Source organism: Hydractinia symbiolongicarpus, chromosome 3 (genome assembly GCF_029227915.1).
Source record: "Hydractinia symbiolongicarpus strain clone_291-10 chromosome 3, HSymV2.1, whole genome shotgun sequence".
Lineage (NCBI taxonomy): Eukaryota > Metazoa > Cnidaria > Hydrozoa > Anthoathecata > Hydractiniidae > Hydractinia > Hydractinia symbiolongicarpus.
The window spans coordinates 8,684,227-8,699,165 of record NC_079877.1 but is presented as its reverse complement, the minus strand read 5'-3'; the positions used below and the strand labels follow the sequence as shown (position 1 = coordinate 8,699,165).

General features: G+C 47.5%; 65 non-coding genes across 65 annotated transcripts; 11 read left to right on the top strand and 54 right to left on the bottom strand.

Moving 5' to 3' along the window:
* The first annotated feature begins 196 nt into the window (after nt 1-196).
* Trnay-gua (transfer RNA tyrosine (anticodon GUA)) lies at nt 197-290 on the top strand. Its single transcript has 2 exons — nt 197-233; nt 255-290. It is a non-coding gene; the product is annotated as a tRNA-Tyr (tRNA).
* A 41-nt stretch (nt 291-331) lies between these two features.
* Nucleotides 332-447, bottom strand: Trnal-caa (transfer RNA leucine (anticodon CAA)). The gene is made up of 2 exons: nt 410-447; nt 332-377 (listed from the first exon to the last, which is right to left on the bottom strand). It is a non-coding gene; the product is annotated as a tRNA-Leu (tRNA).
* Nucleotides 448-515: 68 nt separating this feature from the next.
* On the bottom strand, nt 516-588 carry Trnaa-agc (transfer RNA alanine (anticodon AGC)). The gene has a single exon. It is a non-coding gene; the product is annotated as a tRNA-Ala (tRNA).
* Nucleotides 589-695: 107 nt separating this feature from the next.
* Nucleotides 696-768, bottom strand: Trnak-uuu (transfer RNA lysine (anticodon UUU)). The gene has a single exon. It is a non-coding gene; the product is annotated as a tRNA-Lys (tRNA).
* Nucleotides 769-841: 73 nt separating this feature from the next.
* Nucleotides 842-913, bottom strand: Trnad-guc (transfer RNA aspartic acid (anticodon GUC)). The gene has a single exon. It is a non-coding gene; the product is annotated as a tRNA-Asp (tRNA).
* A 588-nt stretch (nt 914-1,501) lies between these two features.
* Nucleotides 1,502-1,595, top strand: Trnay-gua (transfer RNA tyrosine (anticodon GUA)). The gene is made up of 2 exons: nt 1,502-1,538; nt 1,560-1,595. It is a non-coding gene; the product is annotated as a tRNA-Tyr (tRNA).
* Nucleotides 1,596-1,636: 41 nt separating this feature from the next.
* On the bottom strand, nt 1,637-1,752 carry Trnal-caa (transfer RNA leucine (anticodon CAA)). Its single transcript has 2 exons — nt 1,715-1,752; nt 1,637-1,682 (listed from the first exon to the last, which is right to left on the bottom strand). It is a non-coding gene; the product is annotated as a tRNA-Leu (tRNA).
* A 68-nt stretch (nt 1,753-1,820) lies between these two features.
* On the bottom strand, nt 1,821-1,893 carry Trnaa-agc (transfer RNA alanine (anticodon AGC)). Its single transcript has one exon. It is a non-coding gene; the product is annotated as a tRNA-Ala (tRNA).
* A 107-nt stretch (nt 1,894-2,000) lies between these two features.
* Nucleotides 2,001-2,073, bottom strand: Trnak-uuu (transfer RNA lysine (anticodon UUU)). Its single transcript has one exon. It is a non-coding gene; the product is annotated as a tRNA-Lys (tRNA).
* Nucleotides 2,074-2,146: 73 nt separating this feature from the next.
* On the bottom strand, nt 2,147-2,218 carry Trnad-guc (transfer RNA aspartic acid (anticodon GUC)). Its single transcript has one exon. It is a non-coding gene; the product is annotated as a tRNA-Asp (tRNA).
* A 259-nt stretch (nt 2,219-2,477) lies between these two features.
* Nucleotides 2,478-2,550, bottom strand: Trnaa-ugc (transfer RNA alanine (anticodon UGC)). The gene has a single exon. It is a non-coding gene; the product is annotated as a tRNA-Ala (tRNA).
* Nucleotides 2,551-2,803: 253 nt separating this feature from the next.
* Trnay-gua (transfer RNA tyrosine (anticodon GUA)) lies at nt 2,804-2,897 on the top strand. The gene is made up of 2 exons: nt 2,804-2,840; nt 2,862-2,897. It is a non-coding gene; the product is annotated as a tRNA-Tyr (tRNA).
* A 41-nt stretch (nt 2,898-2,938) lies between these two features.
* Trnal-caa (transfer RNA leucine (anticodon CAA)) lies at nt 2,939-3,054 on the bottom strand. Its single transcript has 2 exons — nt 3,017-3,054; nt 2,939-2,984 (listed from the first exon to the last, which is right to left on the bottom strand). It is a non-coding gene; the product is annotated as a tRNA-Leu (tRNA).
* Nucleotides 3,055-3,122: 68 nt separating this feature from the next.
* Trnaa-agc (transfer RNA alanine (anticodon AGC)) lies at nt 3,123-3,195 on the bottom strand. The gene has a single exon. It is a non-coding gene; the product is annotated as a tRNA-Ala (tRNA).
* Nucleotides 3,196-3,302: 107 nt separating this feature from the next.
* On the bottom strand, nt 3,303-3,375 carry Trnak-uuu (transfer RNA lysine (anticodon UUU)). The gene has a single exon. It is a non-coding gene; the product is annotated as a tRNA-Lys (tRNA).
* A 73-nt stretch (nt 3,376-3,448) lies between these two features.
* Trnad-guc (transfer RNA aspartic acid (anticodon GUC)) lies at nt 3,449-3,520 on the bottom strand. Its single transcript has one exon. It is a non-coding gene; the product is annotated as a tRNA-Asp (tRNA).
* Nucleotides 3,521-3,785: 265 nt separating this feature from the next.
* On the bottom strand, nt 3,786-3,858 carry Trnaa-ugc (transfer RNA alanine (anticodon UGC)). Its single transcript has one exon. It is a non-coding gene; the product is annotated as a tRNA-Ala (tRNA).
* A 253-nt stretch (nt 3,859-4,111) lies between these two features.
* Nucleotides 4,112-4,205, top strand: Trnay-gua (transfer RNA tyrosine (anticodon GUA)). The gene is made up of 2 exons: nt 4,112-4,148; nt 4,170-4,205. It is a non-coding gene; the product is annotated as a tRNA-Tyr (tRNA).
* Nucleotides 4,206-4,246: 41 nt separating this feature from the next.
* Trnal-caa (transfer RNA leucine (anticodon CAA)) lies at nt 4,247-4,362 on the bottom strand. The gene is made up of 2 exons: nt 4,325-4,362; nt 4,247-4,292 (listed from the first exon to the last, which is right to left on the bottom strand). It is a non-coding gene; the product is annotated as a tRNA-Leu (tRNA).
* A 68-nt stretch (nt 4,363-4,430) lies between these two features.
* Trnaa-agc (transfer RNA alanine (anticodon AGC)) lies at nt 4,431-4,503 on the bottom strand. Its single transcript has one exon. It is a non-coding gene; the product is annotated as a tRNA-Ala (tRNA).
* Nucleotides 4,504-4,610: 107 nt separating this feature from the next.
* On the bottom strand, nt 4,611-4,683 carry Trnak-uuu (transfer RNA lysine (anticodon UUU)). The gene has a single exon. It is a non-coding gene; the product is annotated as a tRNA-Lys (tRNA).
* Nucleotides 4,684-5,087: 404 nt separating this feature from the next.
* On the bottom strand, nt 5,088-5,160 carry Trnaa-ugc (transfer RNA alanine (anticodon UGC)). The gene has a single exon. It is a non-coding gene; the product is annotated as a tRNA-Ala (tRNA).
* A 253-nt stretch (nt 5,161-5,413) lies between these two features.
* Nucleotides 5,414-5,507, top strand: Trnay-gua (transfer RNA tyrosine (anticodon GUA)). The gene is made up of 2 exons: nt 5,414-5,450; nt 5,472-5,507. It is a non-coding gene; the product is annotated as a tRNA-Tyr (tRNA).
* A 41-nt stretch (nt 5,508-5,548) lies between these two features.
* Trnal-caa (transfer RNA leucine (anticodon CAA)) lies at nt 5,549-5,664 on the bottom strand. Its single transcript has 2 exons — nt 5,627-5,664; nt 5,549-5,594 (listed from the first exon to the last, which is right to left on the bottom strand). It is a non-coding gene; the product is annotated as a tRNA-Leu (tRNA).
* A 68-nt stretch (nt 5,665-5,732) lies between these two features.
* Nucleotides 5,733-5,805, bottom strand: Trnaa-agc (transfer RNA alanine (anticodon AGC)). The gene has a single exon. It is a non-coding gene; the product is annotated as a tRNA-Ala (tRNA).
* Nucleotides 5,806-5,912: 107 nt separating this feature from the next.
* Nucleotides 5,913-5,985, bottom strand: Trnak-uuu (transfer RNA lysine (anticodon UUU)). The gene has a single exon. It is a non-coding gene; the product is annotated as a tRNA-Lys (tRNA).
* A 73-nt stretch (nt 5,986-6,058) lies between these two features.
* Nucleotides 6,059-6,130, bottom strand: Trnad-guc (transfer RNA aspartic acid (anticodon GUC)). The gene has a single exon. It is a non-coding gene; the product is annotated as a tRNA-Asp (tRNA).
* Nucleotides 6,131-6,715: 585 nt separating this feature from the next.
* On the top strand, nt 6,716-6,809 carry Trnay-gua (transfer RNA tyrosine (anticodon GUA)). The gene is made up of 2 exons: nt 6,716-6,752; nt 6,774-6,809. It is a non-coding gene; the product is annotated as a tRNA-Tyr (tRNA).
* Nucleotides 6,810-6,850: 41 nt separating this feature from the next.
* Trnal-caa (transfer RNA leucine (anticodon CAA)) lies at nt 6,851-6,966 on the bottom strand. The gene is made up of 2 exons: nt 6,929-6,966; nt 6,851-6,896 (listed from the first exon to the last, which is right to left on the bottom strand). It is a non-coding gene; the product is annotated as a tRNA-Leu (tRNA).
* A 68-nt stretch (nt 6,967-7,034) lies between these two features.
* On the bottom strand, nt 7,035-7,107 carry Trnaa-agc (transfer RNA alanine (anticodon AGC)). Its single transcript has one exon. It is a non-coding gene; the product is annotated as a tRNA-Ala (tRNA).
* A 107-nt stretch (nt 7,108-7,214) lies between these two features.
* On the bottom strand, nt 7,215-7,287 carry Trnak-uuu (transfer RNA lysine (anticodon UUU)). Its single transcript has one exon. It is a non-coding gene; the product is annotated as a tRNA-Lys (tRNA).
* Nucleotides 7,288-7,360: 73 nt separating this feature from the next.
* Nucleotides 7,361-7,432, bottom strand: Trnad-guc (transfer RNA aspartic acid (anticodon GUC)). Its single transcript has one exon. It is a non-coding gene; the product is annotated as a tRNA-Asp (tRNA).
* Nucleotides 7,433-7,691: 259 nt separating this feature from the next.
* Trnaa-ugc (transfer RNA alanine (anticodon UGC)) lies at nt 7,692-7,764 on the bottom strand. Its single transcript has one exon. It is a non-coding gene; the product is annotated as a tRNA-Ala (tRNA).
* Nucleotides 7,765-8,016: 252 nt separating this feature from the next.
* On the top strand, nt 8,017-8,110 carry Trnay-gua (transfer RNA tyrosine (anticodon GUA)). The gene is made up of 2 exons: nt 8,017-8,053; nt 8,075-8,110. It is a non-coding gene; the product is annotated as a tRNA-Tyr (tRNA).
* Nucleotides 8,111-8,151: 41 nt separating this feature from the next.
* Trnal-caa (transfer RNA leucine (anticodon CAA)) lies at nt 8,152-8,267 on the bottom strand. The gene is made up of 2 exons: nt 8,230-8,267; nt 8,152-8,197 (listed from the first exon to the last, which is right to left on the bottom strand). It is a non-coding gene; the product is annotated as a tRNA-Leu (tRNA).
* A 68-nt stretch (nt 8,268-8,335) lies between these two features.
* Trnaa-agc (transfer RNA alanine (anticodon AGC)) lies at nt 8,336-8,408 on the bottom strand. The gene has a single exon. It is a non-coding gene; the product is annotated as a tRNA-Ala (tRNA).
* A 107-nt stretch (nt 8,409-8,515) lies between these two features.
* On the bottom strand, nt 8,516-8,588 carry Trnak-uuu (transfer RNA lysine (anticodon UUU)). Its single transcript has one exon. It is a non-coding gene; the product is annotated as a tRNA-Lys (tRNA).
* Nucleotides 8,589-8,661: 73 nt separating this feature from the next.
* Nucleotides 8,662-8,733, bottom strand: Trnad-guc (transfer RNA aspartic acid (anticodon GUC)). The gene has a single exon. It is a non-coding gene; the product is annotated as a tRNA-Asp (tRNA).
* Nucleotides 8,734-8,992: 259 nt separating this feature from the next.
* Nucleotides 8,993-9,065, bottom strand: Trnaa-ugc (transfer RNA alanine (anticodon UGC)). The gene has a single exon. It is a non-coding gene; the product is annotated as a tRNA-Ala (tRNA).
* Nucleotides 9,066-9,318: 253 nt separating this feature from the next.
* Trnay-gua (transfer RNA tyrosine (anticodon GUA)) lies at nt 9,319-9,412 on the top strand. Its single transcript has 2 exons — nt 9,319-9,355; nt 9,377-9,412. It is a non-coding gene; the product is annotated as a tRNA-Tyr (tRNA).
* Nucleotides 9,413-9,453: 41 nt separating this feature from the next.
* Nucleotides 9,454-9,569, bottom strand: Trnal-caa (transfer RNA leucine (anticodon CAA)). Its single transcript has 2 exons — nt 9,532-9,569; nt 9,454-9,499 (listed from the first exon to the last, which is right to left on the bottom strand). It is a non-coding gene; the product is annotated as a tRNA-Leu (tRNA).
* Nucleotides 9,570-9,637: 68 nt separating this feature from the next.
* On the bottom strand, nt 9,638-9,710 carry Trnaa-agc (transfer RNA alanine (anticodon AGC)). Its single transcript has one exon. It is a non-coding gene; the product is annotated as a tRNA-Ala (tRNA).
* A 107-nt stretch (nt 9,711-9,817) lies between these two features.
* Trnak-uuu (transfer RNA lysine (anticodon UUU)) lies at nt 9,818-9,890 on the bottom strand. Its single transcript has one exon. It is a non-coding gene; the product is annotated as a tRNA-Lys (tRNA).
* A 73-nt stretch (nt 9,891-9,963) lies between these two features.
* Nucleotides 9,964-10,035, bottom strand: Trnad-auc (transfer RNA aspartic acid (anticodon AUC)). Its single transcript has one exon. It is a non-coding gene; the product is annotated as a tRNA-Asp (tRNA).
* Nucleotides 10,036-10,294: 259 nt separating this feature from the next.
* On the bottom strand, nt 10,295-10,367 carry Trnaa-ugc (transfer RNA alanine (anticodon UGC)). The gene has a single exon. It is a non-coding gene; the product is annotated as a tRNA-Ala (tRNA).
* A 253-nt stretch (nt 10,368-10,620) lies between these two features.
* Nucleotides 10,621-10,714, top strand: Trnay-gua (transfer RNA tyrosine (anticodon GUA)). The gene is made up of 2 exons: nt 10,621-10,657; nt 10,679-10,714. It is a non-coding gene; the product is annotated as a tRNA-Tyr (tRNA).
* A 41-nt stretch (nt 10,715-10,755) lies between these two features.
* On the bottom strand, nt 10,756-10,871 carry Trnal-caa (transfer RNA leucine (anticodon CAA)). Its single transcript has 2 exons — nt 10,834-10,871; nt 10,756-10,801 (listed from the first exon to the last, which is right to left on the bottom strand). It is a non-coding gene; the product is annotated as a tRNA-Leu (tRNA).
* A 68-nt stretch (nt 10,872-10,939) lies between these two features.
* Nucleotides 10,940-11,012, bottom strand: Trnaa-agc (transfer RNA alanine (anticodon AGC)). Its single transcript has one exon. It is a non-coding gene; the product is annotated as a tRNA-Ala (tRNA).
* A 107-nt stretch (nt 11,013-11,119) lies between these two features.
* Trnak-uuu (transfer RNA lysine (anticodon UUU)) lies at nt 11,120-11,192 on the bottom strand. Its single transcript has one exon. It is a non-coding gene; the product is annotated as a tRNA-Lys (tRNA).
* Nucleotides 11,193-11,265: 73 nt separating this feature from the next.
* Trnad-guc (transfer RNA aspartic acid (anticodon GUC)) lies at nt 11,266-11,337 on the bottom strand. The gene has a single exon. It is a non-coding gene; the product is annotated as a tRNA-Asp (tRNA).
* Nucleotides 11,338-11,593: 256 nt separating this feature from the next.
* Nucleotides 11,594-11,666, bottom strand: Trnaa-ugc (transfer RNA alanine (anticodon UGC)). Its single transcript has one exon. It is a non-coding gene; the product is annotated as a tRNA-Ala (tRNA).
* Nucleotides 11,667-11,919: 253 nt separating this feature from the next.
* On the top strand, nt 11,920-12,013 carry Trnay-gua (transfer RNA tyrosine (anticodon GUA)). Its single transcript has 2 exons — nt 11,920-11,956; nt 11,978-12,013. It is a non-coding gene; the product is annotated as a tRNA-Tyr (tRNA).
* A 41-nt stretch (nt 12,014-12,054) lies between these two features.
* On the bottom strand, nt 12,055-12,170 carry Trnal-caa (transfer RNA leucine (anticodon CAA)). The gene is made up of 2 exons: nt 12,133-12,170; nt 12,055-12,100 (listed from the first exon to the last, which is right to left on the bottom strand). It is a non-coding gene; the product is annotated as a tRNA-Leu (tRNA).
* Nucleotides 12,171-12,238: 68 nt separating this feature from the next.
* Trnaa-agc (transfer RNA alanine (anticodon AGC)) lies at nt 12,239-12,311 on the bottom strand. Its single transcript has one exon. It is a non-coding gene; the product is annotated as a tRNA-Ala (tRNA).
* A 107-nt stretch (nt 12,312-12,418) lies between these two features.
* Nucleotides 12,419-12,491, bottom strand: Trnak-uuu (transfer RNA lysine (anticodon UUU)). The gene has a single exon. It is a non-coding gene; the product is annotated as a tRNA-Lys (tRNA).
* A 73-nt stretch (nt 12,492-12,564) lies between these two features.
* On the bottom strand, nt 12,565-12,636 carry Trnad-guc (transfer RNA aspartic acid (anticodon GUC)). Its single transcript has one exon. It is a non-coding gene; the product is annotated as a tRNA-Asp (tRNA).
* Nucleotides 12,637-12,892: 256 nt separating this feature from the next.
* Nucleotides 12,893-12,965, bottom strand: Trnaa-ugc (transfer RNA alanine (anticodon UGC)). The gene has a single exon. It is a non-coding gene; the product is annotated as a tRNA-Ala (tRNA).
* Nucleotides 12,966-13,218: 253 nt separating this feature from the next.
* On the top strand, nt 13,219-13,312 carry Trnay-gua (transfer RNA tyrosine (anticodon GUA)). Its single transcript has 2 exons — nt 13,219-13,255; nt 13,277-13,312. It is a non-coding gene; the product is annotated as a tRNA-Tyr (tRNA).
* Nucleotides 13,313-13,353: 41 nt separating this feature from the next.
* On the bottom strand, nt 13,354-13,469 carry Trnal-caa (transfer RNA leucine (anticodon CAA)). Its single transcript has 2 exons — nt 13,432-13,469; nt 13,354-13,399 (listed from the first exon to the last, which is right to left on the bottom strand). It is a non-coding gene; the product is annotated as a tRNA-Leu (tRNA).
* Nucleotides 13,470-13,537: 68 nt separating this feature from the next.
* On the bottom strand, nt 13,538-13,610 carry Trnaa-agc (transfer RNA alanine (anticodon AGC)). The gene has a single exon. It is a non-coding gene; the product is annotated as a tRNA-Ala (tRNA).
* A 107-nt stretch (nt 13,611-13,717) lies between these two features.
* Nucleotides 13,718-13,790, bottom strand: Trnak-uuu (transfer RNA lysine (anticodon UUU)). Its single transcript has one exon. It is a non-coding gene; the product is annotated as a tRNA-Lys (tRNA).
* Nucleotides 13,791-13,863: 73 nt separating this feature from the next.
* On the bottom strand, nt 13,864-13,935 carry Trnad-guc (transfer RNA aspartic acid (anticodon GUC)). The gene has a single exon. It is a non-coding gene; the product is annotated as a tRNA-Asp (tRNA).
* Nucleotides 13,936-14,194: 259 nt separating this feature from the next.
* Trnaa-ugc (transfer RNA alanine (anticodon UGC)) lies at nt 14,195-14,267 on the bottom strand. The gene has a single exon. It is a non-coding gene; the product is annotated as a tRNA-Ala (tRNA).
* Nucleotides 14,268-14,655: 388 nt separating this feature from the next.
* Trnal-caa (transfer RNA leucine (anticodon CAA)) lies at nt 14,656-14,771 on the bottom strand. Its single transcript has 2 exons — nt 14,734-14,771; nt 14,656-14,701 (listed from the first exon to the last, which is right to left on the bottom strand). It is a non-coding gene; the product is annotated as a tRNA-Leu (tRNA).
* Nucleotides 14,772-14,839: 68 nt separating this feature from the next.
* Trnaa-agc (transfer RNA alanine (anticodon AGC)) lies at nt 14,840-14,912 on the bottom strand. Its single transcript has one exon. It is a non-coding gene; the product is annotated as a tRNA-Ala (tRNA).
* Between the last annotated feature and the right edge of the window lie 27 nt (nt 14,913-14,939).

Here is a 14,939-nt window from a genome sequence, read left to right as displayed (position 1 = left end):
ACATCAGACACATTTCAGCTTACCTACCTTCAGCAGAGTGGCGCAGAGGAAGCGTGCTGGGCCCATAACCCAGAGGTCGGTGGATCGAAACCACCCTCTGCTACGTGCGAGCTATCGCATCATTTTAAAAACCACGTCATACTACAAACGTGACATGACCTGCATAGTCCTGCACAAGAACTGTACGATGCTACATCCACCGATAGCTCAGTTGGTAGAGCGGAGGACTGTAGACGAACTTATACCACTCAGGCATCCTTAGGTCGCTGGTTCAAATCCGGCTCGGTGGACTTGCATTTTAGGCCTAAAATTTTGTGTGGCAGGGAAAAGTTGTCGGAAGTGGGATTCGAACCCACGCCCTCATTCGAGGACCAGAATTCTCCACGCGATGAGTGGAAGAACATTTTGTCTTGAGTCTGGCGCCTTAGACCGCTCGGCCATCCCGACATGACACGAACGCTGCTGCAAATTGCTCTGCGCAAATTTCATTTATTTTACGCCTATGGAAAAGGCATTGGAGAACCCGGGCATCGATCCCGGTACCTCTCGCATGCTAAGCGAGCGCTCTACCATCTGAGCTAGTTCCCCATCAAGTTTGCTTCGCCTTTGCCACTCCGCAAATGTTACGTTATTCATCCTCTTTCGACAAGACATTGTGGTGAAAGTTAGTTCACCATCGTACCAAATAATTGTTACGCCCGATGAGGGACTCGAACCCGCGACCCTCAGATTAAAAGTCTGATGCTCTACCGACTGAGCTAACCGGGCGTAAATCTGTATTCCCGGACAGTCCCGCGAACGCTACTGACGTGAAACGAAACATTGACAAGATAAAAAGAACCTCCCCGGCGGGGAATCGAACCCCGGTCTCCCGCGTGACAGGCGGGGATACTTACCACTATACTACCGAGGACGAGTTCATATTTAAATAATATGTTCGCGATGGCGTCAATGCCCGAATGCCACACGGTCGATCATGTTAAAAGCTGAAACTGTGTATACTGTCAATGCGAAATTAAACAGCAAGAAATGCTCTAGACATATGCAGCGCGGTTTAGTATTATTATTATTATTATTATTAATACCAGGTAATCTTAGGAGCATCATAAATCCTCTTATGACCATTGGCAACTACTGAAATTAGTATAAAAATAAATAAATTAAAAACATCGTCTTGGAGGATCCGGGCATCGATCCCGGTACCTCTCGCATGCAAAGTGAGCGCTCTACCATGTGAGCTAATCCCCCTAGAAATGGTAAAAAGGTCATAGTTCGAGTGCTGTTCGCAATACTAAACTACACCTTACATCAGACACATTTCAGCTTACCTACCTTCAGCAGAGTGGCGCAGAGGAAGCGTGCTGGGCCCATAACCCAGAGGTCGGTGGATCGAAACCACCCTCTGCTACGTGCGAGCTATCGCATCATTTTAAAAACCACGTCATACTACAAACGTGACATGACCTGCATAGTCCTGCACAAGAACTGTACGATGCTACATCCACCGATAGCTCAGTTGGTAGAGCGGAGGACTGTAGACGAACTTATACCACTCAGGCATCCTTAGGTCGCTGGTTCAAATCCGGCTCGGTGGACTTGCATTTTAGGCCTAAAATTTTGTGTGGCAGGGAAAAGTTGTCGGAAGTGGGATTCGAACCCACGCCCTCATTCGAGGACCAGAATTCTCCACGCGATGAGTGGAAGAACATTTTGTCTTGAGTCTGGCGCCTTAGACCGCTCGGCCATCCCGACATGACACGAACGCTGCTGCAAATTGCTCTGCGCAAATTTCATTTATTTTACGCCTATCGAAAAGGCATTGGAGAACCCGGGCATCGATCCCGGTACCTCTCGCATGCTAAGCGAGCGCTCTACCATCTGAGCTAGTTCCCCATCAAGTTTGCTTCGCCTTTGCCACTCCGCAAATGTTACGTTATTCATCCTCTTTCGACAAGACATTGTGGTGAAAGTTAGTTCACCATCGTACCAAATAATTGTTACGCCCGATGAGGGACTCGAACCCGCGACCCTCAGATTAAAAGTCTGATGCTCTACCGACTGAGCTAACCGGGCGTAAATCTGTATTCCCGGACAGTCCGGGGAACGCTACTGACGTGAAACGAAACATTGACAAGATAAAAAGAACCTCCCCGGCGGGGAATCGAACCCCGGTCTCCCGCGTGACAGGCGGGGATACTTACCACTATACTACCGAGGACGAGTTCATATTTAAATAATATGTTCGCGATGGCGTCAATGCCCGAATGCCACACGGTCGATCATGTTAAAAGCTGAAACTGTGTATACTGTCAATGCGAAATTAAACAGCAAGAAATGCTCTAGACATATGCAGCGCGGTTTAGTATTATTATTATTATTATTAATACCAGGTAATCTTAGGAGCATCATAAATCCTCTTATGACCATTGGCAACTACTGAAATTAGTATAAAAATAAATAAATTAAAAACATCGTCTTGGAGGATCCGGGCATCGATCCCGGTACCTCTCGCATGCAAAGCGAGCGCTCTACCATGTGAGCTAATCCCCCTGGAAATGGTAAAAAGGTCATAGTTCGAGTGCTGTTCGCAATACTAAACTACACCTTACATCAGACACATTTCAGCTTACCTACCTTCAGCAGAGTGGCGCAGAGGAAGCGTGCTGGGCCCATAACCCAGAGGTCGGTGGATCGAAACCACCCTCTGCTACGTGCGAGCTATCGCATCATTTTAAAAACCACGTCATACTACAAACGTGACATGACCTGCATAGTCCTGCACAAGAACTGTACGATGCTACATCCACCGATAGCTCAGTTGGTAGAGCGGAGGACTGTAGACGAACTTATACCACTCAGGCATCCTTAGGTCGCTGGTTCAAATCCGGCTCGGTGGACTTGCATTTTAGGCCTAAAATTTTGTGTGGCAGGGAAAAGTTGTCGGAAGTGGGATTCGAACCCACGCCCTCATTCGAGGACCAGAATTCTCCACGCGATGAGTGGAAGAACATTTTGTCTTGAGTCTGGCGCCTTAGACCGCTCGGCCATCCCGACATGACACGAACGCTGCTGCAAATTGCTCTGCGCAAATTTCATTTATTTTACGCCTATGGAAAAGGCATTGGAGAACCCGGGCATCGATCCCGGTACCTCTCGCATGCTAAGCGAGCGCTCTACCATCTGAGCTAGTTCCCCATCAAGTTTGCTTCGCCTTTGCCACTCCGCAAATGTTACGTTATTCATCCTCTTTCGACAAGACATTGTGGTGAAAGTTAGTTCACCATCGTACCAAATAATTGTTACGCCTGATGAGGGACTCGAACCCGCGACCCTCAGATTAAAAGTCTGATGCTCTACCGACTGAGCTAACCGGGCGTAAATCTGTATTCCCGGACAGTCCCGCGAACGCTACTGACGTGAAACGAAACATTGACAAGATAAAAAGAACCTCCCCGGCGGGGAATCGAACCCCGGTCTCCCGCGTGACAGGCGGGGATACTTACCACTATACTACCGAGGACGAGTTCATATTTAAATAATATGTTCGCGATGGCGTCAATGCCCGAATGCCACACGGTCGATCATGTTAAAAGCTGAAACTGTGTATACTGTCAATGCGAAATTAAACAGCAAGAAATGCTCTAGACATATGCAGCGCGGTTTAGTATTATTATTATTATTATTATTATTAATACCAGTTAATCTTAGGAGCATCATAAATCCTCTTATGACCATTGGCAACTACTGAAATTAGTATAAAAATAAATAAATTAAAAACATCGTCTTGGAGGATCCGGGCATCGATCCCGGTACCTCTCGCATGCAAAGCGAGCGCTCTACCATGTGAGCTAATCCCCCTGGAAATGGTAAAAAGGTCATAGTTCGAGTGCTGTTCGCAATACTAAACTACACCTTACATCAGACACATTTCAGCTTACCTACCTTCAGCAGAGTGGCGCAGAGGAAGCGTGCTGGGCCCATAACCCAGAGGTCGGTGGATCGAAACCACCCTCTGCTACGTGCGAGCTATCGCATCATTTTAAAAACCACGTCATACTACAAACGTGACATGACCTGCATAGTCCTGCACAAGAACTGTACGATGCTACATCCACCGATAGCTCAGTTGGTAGAGCGGAGGACTGTAGACGAACTTATACCACTCAGGCATCCTTAGGTCGCTGGTTCAAATCCGGCTCGGTGGACTTGCATTTTAGGCCTAAAATTTTGTGTGGCAGGGAAAAGTTGTCGGAAGTGGGATTCGAACCCACGCCCTCATTCGAGGACCAGAATTCTCCACGCGATGAGTGGAAGAACATTTTGTCTTGAGTCTGGCGCCTTAGACCGCTCGGCCATCCCGACATGACACGAACGCTGCTGCAAATTGCTCTGCGCAAATTTCATTTATTTTACGCCTATGGAAAAGGCATTGGAGAACCCGGGCATCGATCCCGGTACCTCTCGCATGCTAAGCGAGCGCTCTACCATCTGAGCTAGTTCCCCATCAAGTTTGCTTCGCCTTTGCCACTCCGCAAATGTTACGTTATTCATCCTCTTTCGACAAGACATTGTGGTGAAAGTTAGTTCACCATCGTACCAAATAATTGTTACGCCCGATGAGGGACTCGAACCCGCGACCCTCAGATTAAAAGTCTGATGCTCTACCGACTGAGCTAACCGGGCGTAAATCTGTATTCCCGGACAGTCCCGCGAACGCTACTGACGTGAAACGAAACATTGACAAGATAAAAAGAACCTCCCCGGCGGGGAAACGAACCCCGGTCTCCCGCGTGACAGGCGGGGATACTTACCACTATACTACCGAGGACGAGTTCATATTTAAATAATATGTTCGCGATGGCGTCAATGCCCGAATGCCACACGGTCGATCATGTTAAAAGCTGAAACTGTGTATACTGTCAATGCGAAATTAAACAGCAAGAAATGCTCTAGACATATTCAGCGCGGTTTAGTATTATTATTATTATTATTAATACCAGGTAATCTTAGGAGCATCATAAATCCTCTTATGACCATTGGCAACTACTGAAATTAGTATAAAAATAAATAAATTAAAAACATCGTCTTGGAGGATCCGGGCATCGATCCCGGTACCTCTCGCATGCAAAGCGAGCGCTCTACCATGTGAGCTAATCCCCCTGGAAATGGTAAAAAGGTCATAGTTCGAGTGCTGTTCGCAATACTAAACTACACCTTACATCAGACACATTTCAGCTTACCTACCTTCAGCAGAGTGGCGCAGAGGAAGCGTGCTGGGCCCATAACCCAGAGGTCGGTGGATCGAAACCACCCTCTGCTACGTGCGAGCTATCGCATCATTTTAAAAACCACGTCATACTACAAACGTGACATGACCTGCATAGTCCTGCACAAGAACTGTACGATGCTACATCCACCGATAGCTCAGTTGGTAGAGCGGAGGACTGTAGACGAACTTATACCACTCAGGCATCCTTAGGTCGCTGGTTCAAATCCGGCTCGGTGGACTTGCATTTTAGGCCTAAAATTTTGTGTGGCAGGGAAAAGTTGTCGGAAGTGGGATTCGAACCCACGCCCTCATTCGAGGACCAGAATTCTCCACGCGATGAGTGGAAGAACATTTTGTCTTGAGTCTGGCGCCTTAGACCGCTCGGCCATCCCGACATGACACGAACGCTGCTGCAAATTGCTCTGCGCAAATTTCATTTATTTTACGCCTATGGAAAAGGCATTGGAGAACCCGGGCATCGATCCCGGTACCTCTCGCATGCTAAGCGAGCGCTCTACCATCTGAGCTAGTTCCCCATCAAGTTTGCTTCGCCTTTGCCACTCCGCAAATGTTACGTTATTCATCCTCTTTCGACAAGACATTGTGGTGAAAGTTAGTTCACCATCGTACCAAATAATTGTTACGCCCGATGAGGGACTCGAAACCGCGACCCTCAGATTAAAAGTCTGATGCTCTACCGACTGAGCTAACCGGGCGTAAATCTGTATTCCCGGACAGTCCCGCGAACGCTACTGACGTGAAACGAAACATTGACAAGATAAAAAGAACCTCCCCGGCGGGGAATCGAACCCCGGTCTCCCGCGTGACAGGCGGGGATACTTACCACTATACTACCGAGGACGAGTTCATATTTAAATAATATGTTCGCGATGGCGTCAATGCCCGAATGCCACACGGTCGATCATGTTAAAAGCTGAAACTGTGTATACTGTCAATGCGAAATTAAACAGCAAGAAATGCTCTAGACATATGCAGCGCGGTTTAGTATTATTATTATTATTATTAATACCAGGTAATCTTAGGAGCATCATAAATCCTCTTATGACCATTGGCAACTACTGAAATTAGTATAAAAATAAATAAATTAAAAACATCGTCTTGGAGGATCCGGGCATCGATCCCGGTACCTCTCGCATGCAAAGCGAGCGCTCTACCTTGTGAGCTAATCCCCCTGGAAATGGTAAAAAGGTCATAGTTCGAGTGCTGTTCGCAATACTAAACTACACCTTACATCAGACACATTTCAGCTTACCTACCTTCAGCAGAGTGGCGCAGAGGAAGCGTGCTGGGCCCATAACCCAGAGGTCGGTGGATCGAAACCACCCTCTGCTACGTGCGAGCTATCGCATCATTTTAAAAACCACGTCATACTACAAACGTGACATGACCTGCATAGTCCTGCACAAGAACTGTACGATGCTACATCCACCGATAGCTCAGTTGGTAGAGCGGAGGACTGTAGACGAACTTATACCACTCAGGCATCCTTAGGTCGCTGGTTCAAATCCGGCTCGGTGGACTTGCATTTTAGGCCTAAAATTTTGTGTGGCAGGGAAAAGTTGTCGGAAGTGGGATTCGAACCCACGCCCTCATTCGAGGACCAGAATTCTCCACGCGATGAGTGGAAGAACATTTTGTCTTGAGTCTGGCGCCTTAGACCGCTCGGCCATCCCGACATGACACGAACGCTGCTGCAAATTGCTCTGCGCAAATTTCATTTATTTTACGCCTATGGAAAAGGCATTGGAGAACCCGGGCATCGATCCCGGTACCTCTCGCATGCTAAGCGAGCGCTCTACCATCTGAGCTAGTTCCCCATCAAGTTTGCTTCACCTTTGCCACTCCGCAAATGTTACGTTATTCATCCTCTTTCGACAAGACATTGTGGTGAAAGTTAGTTCACCATCGTACCAAATAATTGTAACGCCCGATGAGGGACTCGAAACCGCGACCCTCAGATTAAAAGTCTGATGCTCTACCGACTGAGCTAACCGGGCGTAAATCTGTATTCCCGGACAGTCCCGCGAACGCTACTGACGTGAAACGAAACATTGACAAGATAAAAAGAACCTCCCCGGCGGGGAATCGAACCCCGGTCTCCCGCGTGACAGGCGGGGATACTTACCACTATACTACCGAGGACGAGTTCATATTTAAATAATATGTTCGCGATGGCGTCAATGCCCGAATGCCACACGGTCGATCATGTTAAAAGCTGAAACTGTGTATACTGTCAATGCGAAATTAAACAGCAAGAAATGCTCTAGACATATGCAGCGCGGTTTAGTATTATTATTATTATTATTAATACCAGGTAATCTTAGGAGCATCATAAATCCTCTTATGACCATTGGCAACTACTGAAATTAGTATAAAAATAAATAAATTAAAAACATCGTCTTGGAGGATCCGGGCATCGATCCCGGTACCTCTCGCATGCAAAGCGAGCGCTCTACCATGTGAGCTAATCCCCCTGGAAATGGTAAAAAGGTCATAGTTCGAGTGCTGTTCGCAATACTAAACTACACCTTACATCAGACACATTTCAGCTTACCTACCTTCAGCAGAGTGGCGCAGAGGAGCGTGCTGGGCCCATAACCCAGAGGTCGGTGGATCGAAACCACCCTCTGCTACGTGCGAGCTATCGCATCATTTTAAAAACCACGTCATACTACAAACGTGACATGACCTGCATAGTCCTGCACAAGAACTGTACGATGCTACATCCACCGATAGCTCAGTTGGTAGAGCGGAGGACTGTAGACGAACTTATACCACTCAGGCATCCTTAGGTCGCTGGTTCAAATCCGGCTCGGTGGACTTGCATTTTAGGCCTAAAATTTTGTGTGGCAGGGAAAAGTTGTCGGAAGTGGGATTCGAACCCACGCCCTCATTCGAGGACCAGAATTCTCCACGCGATGAGTGGAAGAACATTTTGTCTTGAGTCTGGCGCCTTAGACCGCTCGGCCATCCCGACATGACACGAACGCTGCTGCAAATTGCTCTGCGCAAATTTCATTTATTTTACGCCTATGGAAAAGGCATTGGAGAACCCGGGCATCGATCCCGGTACCTCTCGCATGCTAAGCGAGCGCTCTACCATCTGAGCTAGTTCCCCATCAAGTTTGCTTCGCCTTTGCCACTCCGCAAATGTTACGTTATTCATCCTCTTTCGACAAGACATTGTGGTGAAAGTTAGTTCACCATCGTACCAAATAATTGTTACGCCCGATGAGGGACTCGAACCCGCGACCCTCAGATTAAAAGTCTGATGCTCTACCGACTGAGCTAACCGGGTGTAAATCTGTATTCCCGGACAGTCCCGCGAACGCTACTGACGTGAAACGAAACATTGACAAGATAAAAAGAACCTCCCCGGCGGGGAATCGAACCCCGGTCTCCCGCGTGACAGGCGGGGATACTTACCACTATACTACCGAGGACGAGTTCATATTTAAATAATATGTTCGCGATGGCGTCAATGCCCGAATGCCACACGGTCGATCATGTTAAAAGCTGAAACTGTGTATACTGTCAATGCGAAATTAAACAGCAAGAAATGCTCTAGACATATGCAGCGCGGTTTAGTATTATTATTATTATTATTAATACCAGGTAATCTTAGGAGCATCATAAATCCTCTTATGACCATTGGCAACTACTGAAATTAGTATAAAAATAAATAAATTAAAAACATCGTCTTGGAGGATCCGGGCATCGATCCCGGTACCTCTCGCATGCAAAGCGAGCGCTCTACCATGTGAGCTAATCCCCCTGGAAATGGTAAAAAGGTCATAGTTCGAGTGCTGTTCGCAATACTAAACTACACCTTACATCAGACACATTTCAGCTTACCTACCTTCAGCAGAGTGGCGCAGAGGAAGCGTGCTGGGCCCATAACCCAGAGGTCGGCGGATCGAAACCACCCTCTGCTGCGTGCGAGCTATCGCATCATTTTAAAAACCACGTCATACTACAAACGTGACATGACCTGCATAGTCCTGCACAAGAACTGTACGATGCTACATCCACCGATAGCTCAGTTGGTAGAGCGGAGGACTGTAGACGAACTTATACCACTCAGGCATCCTTAGGTCGCTGGTTCAAATCCGGCTCGGTGGACTTGCATTTTAGGCCTAAAATTTTGTGTGGCAGGGAAAAGTTGTCGGAAGTGGGATTCGAACCCACGCCCTCATTCGAGGACCAGAATTCTCCACGCGATGAGTGGAAGAACATTTTGTCTTGAGTCTGGCGCCTTAGACCGCTCGGCCATCCCGACATGACACGAACGCTGCTGCAAATTGCTCTGCGCAAATTTCATTTATTTTACGCCTATGGAAAAGGCATTGGAGAACCCGGGCATCGATCCCGGTACCTCTCGCATGCTAAGCGAGCGCTCTACCATCTGAGCTAGTTCCCCATCAAGTTTGCTTCGCCTTTGCCACTCCGCAAATGTTACGTTATTCATCCTCTTTCGACAAGACATTGTGGTGAAAGTTAGTTCACCATCGTACCAAATAATTGTTACGCCCGATGAGGGACTCGAACCCGCGACCCTCAGATTAAAAGTCTGATGCTCTACCGACTGAGCTAACCGGGCGTAAATCTGTATTCCCGGACAGTCCCGCGAACGCTACTGACGTGAAACGAAACATTGACAAGATAAAAAGAACCTCCCCGGCGGGGAATCGAACCCCGGTCTCCCGCGTGATAGGCGGGGATACTTACCACTATACTACCGAGGACGAGATCATATTTAAATAATATGTTCGCGATGGCGTCAATGCCCGAATGCCACACGGTCGATCATGTTAAAAGCTGAAACTGTGTATACTGTCAATGCGAAATTAAACAGCAAGAAATGCTCTAGACATATGCAGCGCGGTTTAGTATTATTATTATTATTATTAATACCAGGTAATCTTAGGAGCATCATAAATCCTCTTATGACCATTGGCAACTACTGAAATTAGTATAAAAATAAATAAATTAAAAACATCGTCTTGGAGGATCCGGGCATCGATCCCGGTACCTCTCGCATGCAAAGCGAGCGCTCTACCATGTGAGCTAATCCCCCTGGAAATGGTAAAAAGGTCATAGTTCGAGTGCTGTTTGCAATACTAAACTACACCTTACATCAGACACATTTCAGCTTACCTACCTTCAGCAGAGTGGCGCAGAGGAAGCGTGCTGGGCCCATAACCCAGAGGTCGGTGGATCGAAACCACCCTCTGCTACGTGCGAGCTATCGCATCATTTTAAAAACCACGTCATACTACAAACGTGACATGACCTGCATAGTCCTGCACAAGCACTGTACGATGCTACATCCACCGATAGCTCAGTTGGTAGAGCGGAGGACTGTAGACGAACTTATACCACTCAGGCATCCTTAGGTCGCTGGTTCAAATCCGGCTCGGTGGACTTGCATTTTAGGCCTAAAATTTTGTGTGGCAGGGAAAAGTTGTCGGAAGTGGGATTCGAACCCACGCCCTCATTCGAGGACCAGAATTCTCCACGCGATGAGTGGAAGAACATTTTGTCTTGAGTCTGGCGCCTTAGACCGCTCGGCCATCCCGACATGACACGAACGCTGCTGCAAATTGCTCTGCGCAAATTTCATTTATTTTACGCCTATGGAAAAGGCATTGGAGAACCCGGGCATCGATCCCGGTACCTCTCGCATGCTAAGCGAGCGCTCTACCATCTGAGCTAGTTCCCCATCAAGTTTGCTTCGCCTTTGCCACTCCGCAAATGTTACGTTATTCATCCTCTTTCGACAAGACATTGTGCTGAAAGTTAGTTCACCATCGTACCAAATAATTGTTACGCCCGATAAGGGACTCGAACCCGCGACCCTCAGATTAAAAGTCTGATGCTCTACCGACTGAGCTAACCGGGCGTAAATCTGTATTCCCGGACAGTCCCGCGAACGCTACTGACGTGAAACGAAACATTGACAAGATAAAAAGAACCTCCCCGGCGGGGAATCGAACCCCGGTCTCCCGCGTGACAGGCGGGAATACTTACCACTATACTACCGAGGACGAGTTCATATTTAAATAATATGTTCGCGATGGCGTCAATGCCCGAATGCCACACGGTCGATCATGTTAAAAGCTGAAACTGTGTATACTGTCAATGCGAAATTAAACAGCAAGAAATGCTCTAGACATATGCAGCGCGGTTTAGTATTATTATTATTATTAATACCAGGTAATCTTAGGAGCATCATAAATCCTCTTATGACCATTGGCAACTACTGAAATTAGTATAAAAATAAATAAATTAAAAACATCGTCTTGGAGGATCCGGGCATCGATCCCGGTACCTCTCGCATGCAAAGCGAGCGCTCTACCATGTGAGCTAATCCCCCTGGAAATGGTAAAAAGGTCATAGTTCGAGTGCTGTTCGCAATACTAAACTACACCTTACATCAGACACATTTCAGCTTACCTACCTTCAGCAGAGTGGCGCAGAGGAAGCGTGCTGGGCCCATAACCCAGAGGTCGGTGGATCGAAACCACCCTCTGCTACGTGCGAGCTATCGCATCATTTTAAAAACCACGTCATACTACAAACGTGACATGACCTGCATAGTCCTGCACAAGAACTGTACGATGCTACATCCACCGATAGCTCAGTTGGTAGAGCGGAGGACTGTAGACGAACTTATACCACTCAGGCATCCTTAGGTCGCTGGTTCAAATCCGGCTCGGTGGACTTGCATTTTAGGCCTAAAATTTTGTGTGGCAGGGAAAAGTTGTCGGAAGTGGGATTCGAACCCACGCCCTCATTCGAGGACCAGAATTCTCCACGCGATGAGTGGAAGAACATTTTGTCTTGAGTCTGGCGCCTTAGACCGCTCGGCCATCCCGACATGACACGAACGCTGCTGCAAATTGCTCTGCGCAAATTTCATTTATTTTACGCCTATGGAAAAGGCATTGGAGAACCCGGGCATCGATCCCGGTACCTCTCGCATGCTAAGCGAGCGCTCTACCATCTGAGCTAGTTCCCCATCAAGTTTGCTTCGCCTTTGCCACTCCGCAAATGTTACGTTATTCATCCTCTTTCGACAAGACATTGTGGTGAAAGTTAGTTCACCATCGTACCAAATAATTGTTACGCCCGATGAGGGACTCGAACCCGCGACCCTCAGATTAAAAGTCTGATGCTCTACCGACTGAGCTAACCGGGCGTATATCTGTATTCCCGGACAGTCCCGCGAACGCTACTGACGTGAAACGAAACATTGACAAGATAAAAAGAACCTCCCCGGCGGGGAATCGAACCCCGGTCTCCCGCGTGACAGGCGGGGATACTTACCACTATACTACCGAGGACGAGTTCATATTTAAATAATATGTTCGCGATGGCGTCAATGCCCGAATGCCACACGGTCGATCATGTTAAAAGCTGAAACTGTGTATACTGTCAATGCGAAATTAAACAGCAAGAAATGATCTAGACATATCCAGCGCGGTTTAGTATTATTATTATTATTAATACCAGGTAATCTTAGGAGCATCATAAATCCTCTTATGACCATTGGCAACTACTGAAATTAGTATAAAAATAAATAAATTAAAAACATCGTCTTGGAGGATCCGGGCATCGATCCCGGTACCTCTCGCATGCAAAGCGAGCGCTCTACCATGTGAGCTAATCCCCCTGGAAATGGTAAAAAGGTCATAGTTCGAGTGCTGTTCGCAATACTAAACTACACCTTACATCAGACACATTTCAGCTTACCTACCTTCAGCAGAGTGGCGCAGAGGAAGCGTGCTGGGCCCATAACCCAGAGGTCGGTGGATCGAAACCACCCTCTGCTACGTGCGAGCTATCGCATCATTTTAAAAACCACGTCATACTACAAACGTGACATGACCTGCATAGTCCTGCACAAGAACTGTACGATGCTACATCCACCGATAGCTCAGTTGGTAGAGCGGAGGACTGTAGACGAACTTATACCACTCAGGCATCCTTAGGTCGCTGGTTCAAATCCGGCTCGGTGGACTTGCATTTTAGGCCTAAAATTTTGTGTGGCAGGGAAAAGTTTTCGGAAGTGGGATTCGAACCCACGCCCTCATTCGAGGACCAGAATTCTCCACGCGATGAGTGGAAGAACATTTTGTCTTGAGTCTGGCGCCTTAGACCGCTCGGCCATCCCGACATGACACGAACGCTGCTGCAAATTGCTCTGCGCAAATTTCATTTATTTTACGCCTATGGAAAAGGCATTGGAGAACCCGGGCATCGATCCCGGTACCTCTCGCATGCTAAGCGAGCGCTCTACCATCTGAGCTAGTTCCCCATCAAGTTTGCTTCGCCTTTGCCACTCCGCAAATGTTACGTTATTCATCCTCTTTCGACAAGACATTGTGGTGAAAGTTAGTTCACCATCGTACCAAATAATTGTTACGCCCGATGAGGGACTCGAACCCGCGACCCTCAGATTAAAAGTCTGATGCTCTACCGACTGAGCTAACCGGGCGTAAATCTGTATTCCCGGACAGTCCCGCGAACGCTACTGACGTGAAACGAAACATTGACAAGATAAAAAGAACCTCCCCGGCGGGGAATCGAACCCCGGTCTCCCGCGTGACAGGCGGGGATACTTACCACTATACTACCGAGGACGAGTTCATATTTAAATAAAATGTTCGCGATGGCGTCAATGCCCGAATGCCACACGGTCGATCATGTTAAAAGCTGAAACTGTGTATACTGTCAATGCGAAATTAAACAGCAAGAAATGCTCTAGACATATGCAGCGCGGTTTAGTATTATTATTATTATTATTAATACCAGGTAATCTTAGGAGCATCATAAATCCTCTTATGACCATTGGCAACTACTGAAATTAGTATAAAAATAAATAAATTAAAAACATCGTCTTGGAGGATCCGGGCATCGATCCCGGTACCTCTCGCATGCAAAGCGAGCGCTCTACCATGTGAGCTAATCCCCCTGGAAATGGTAAAAAGGTCATAGTTCGAGTGCTGTTCGCAATACTAAACTACACCTTACATCAGACACATTTCAGCTTACCTACCTTCAGCAGAGTGGCGCAGAGGAAGCGTGCTGGGCCCATAACCCAGAGGTCGGTGGATCGAAACCACCCTCTGCTACGTGCGAGCTATCGCATCATTTTAAAAACCACGTCATACTACAAACGTGACATGACCTGCATAGTCCTGCACAAGAACTGTACGATGCTACATCCACCGATAGCTCAGTTGGTAGAGCGGAGGACTGTAGACGAACTTATACCACTCAGGCATCCTTAGGTCGCTGGTTCAAATCCGGCTCTTTGGACTTGCATTTTAGGCCTAAAATTTTGTGTGGCAGGGAAAAGTTGTCGGAAGTGGGATTCGAACCCACGCCCTCATTCGAGGACCAGAATTCTCCACGCGATGAGTGGAAGAACATTTTGTCTTGAGTCTGGCGCCTTAGACCGCTCGGCCATCCCGATATGACACGAACGCTGCTGCAAATTGCTCTGCGCAAATTTCATTTATTTTACGCCTATGGAAAAGGCATTGGAGAACCCGGGCATCGATCCCGGTACCTCTCGCATGCTAAGCGAGCGCTCTACCATCTGAGCTAGTTCCCCATCAAGTTTGCTTCGCCTTTGCCACTC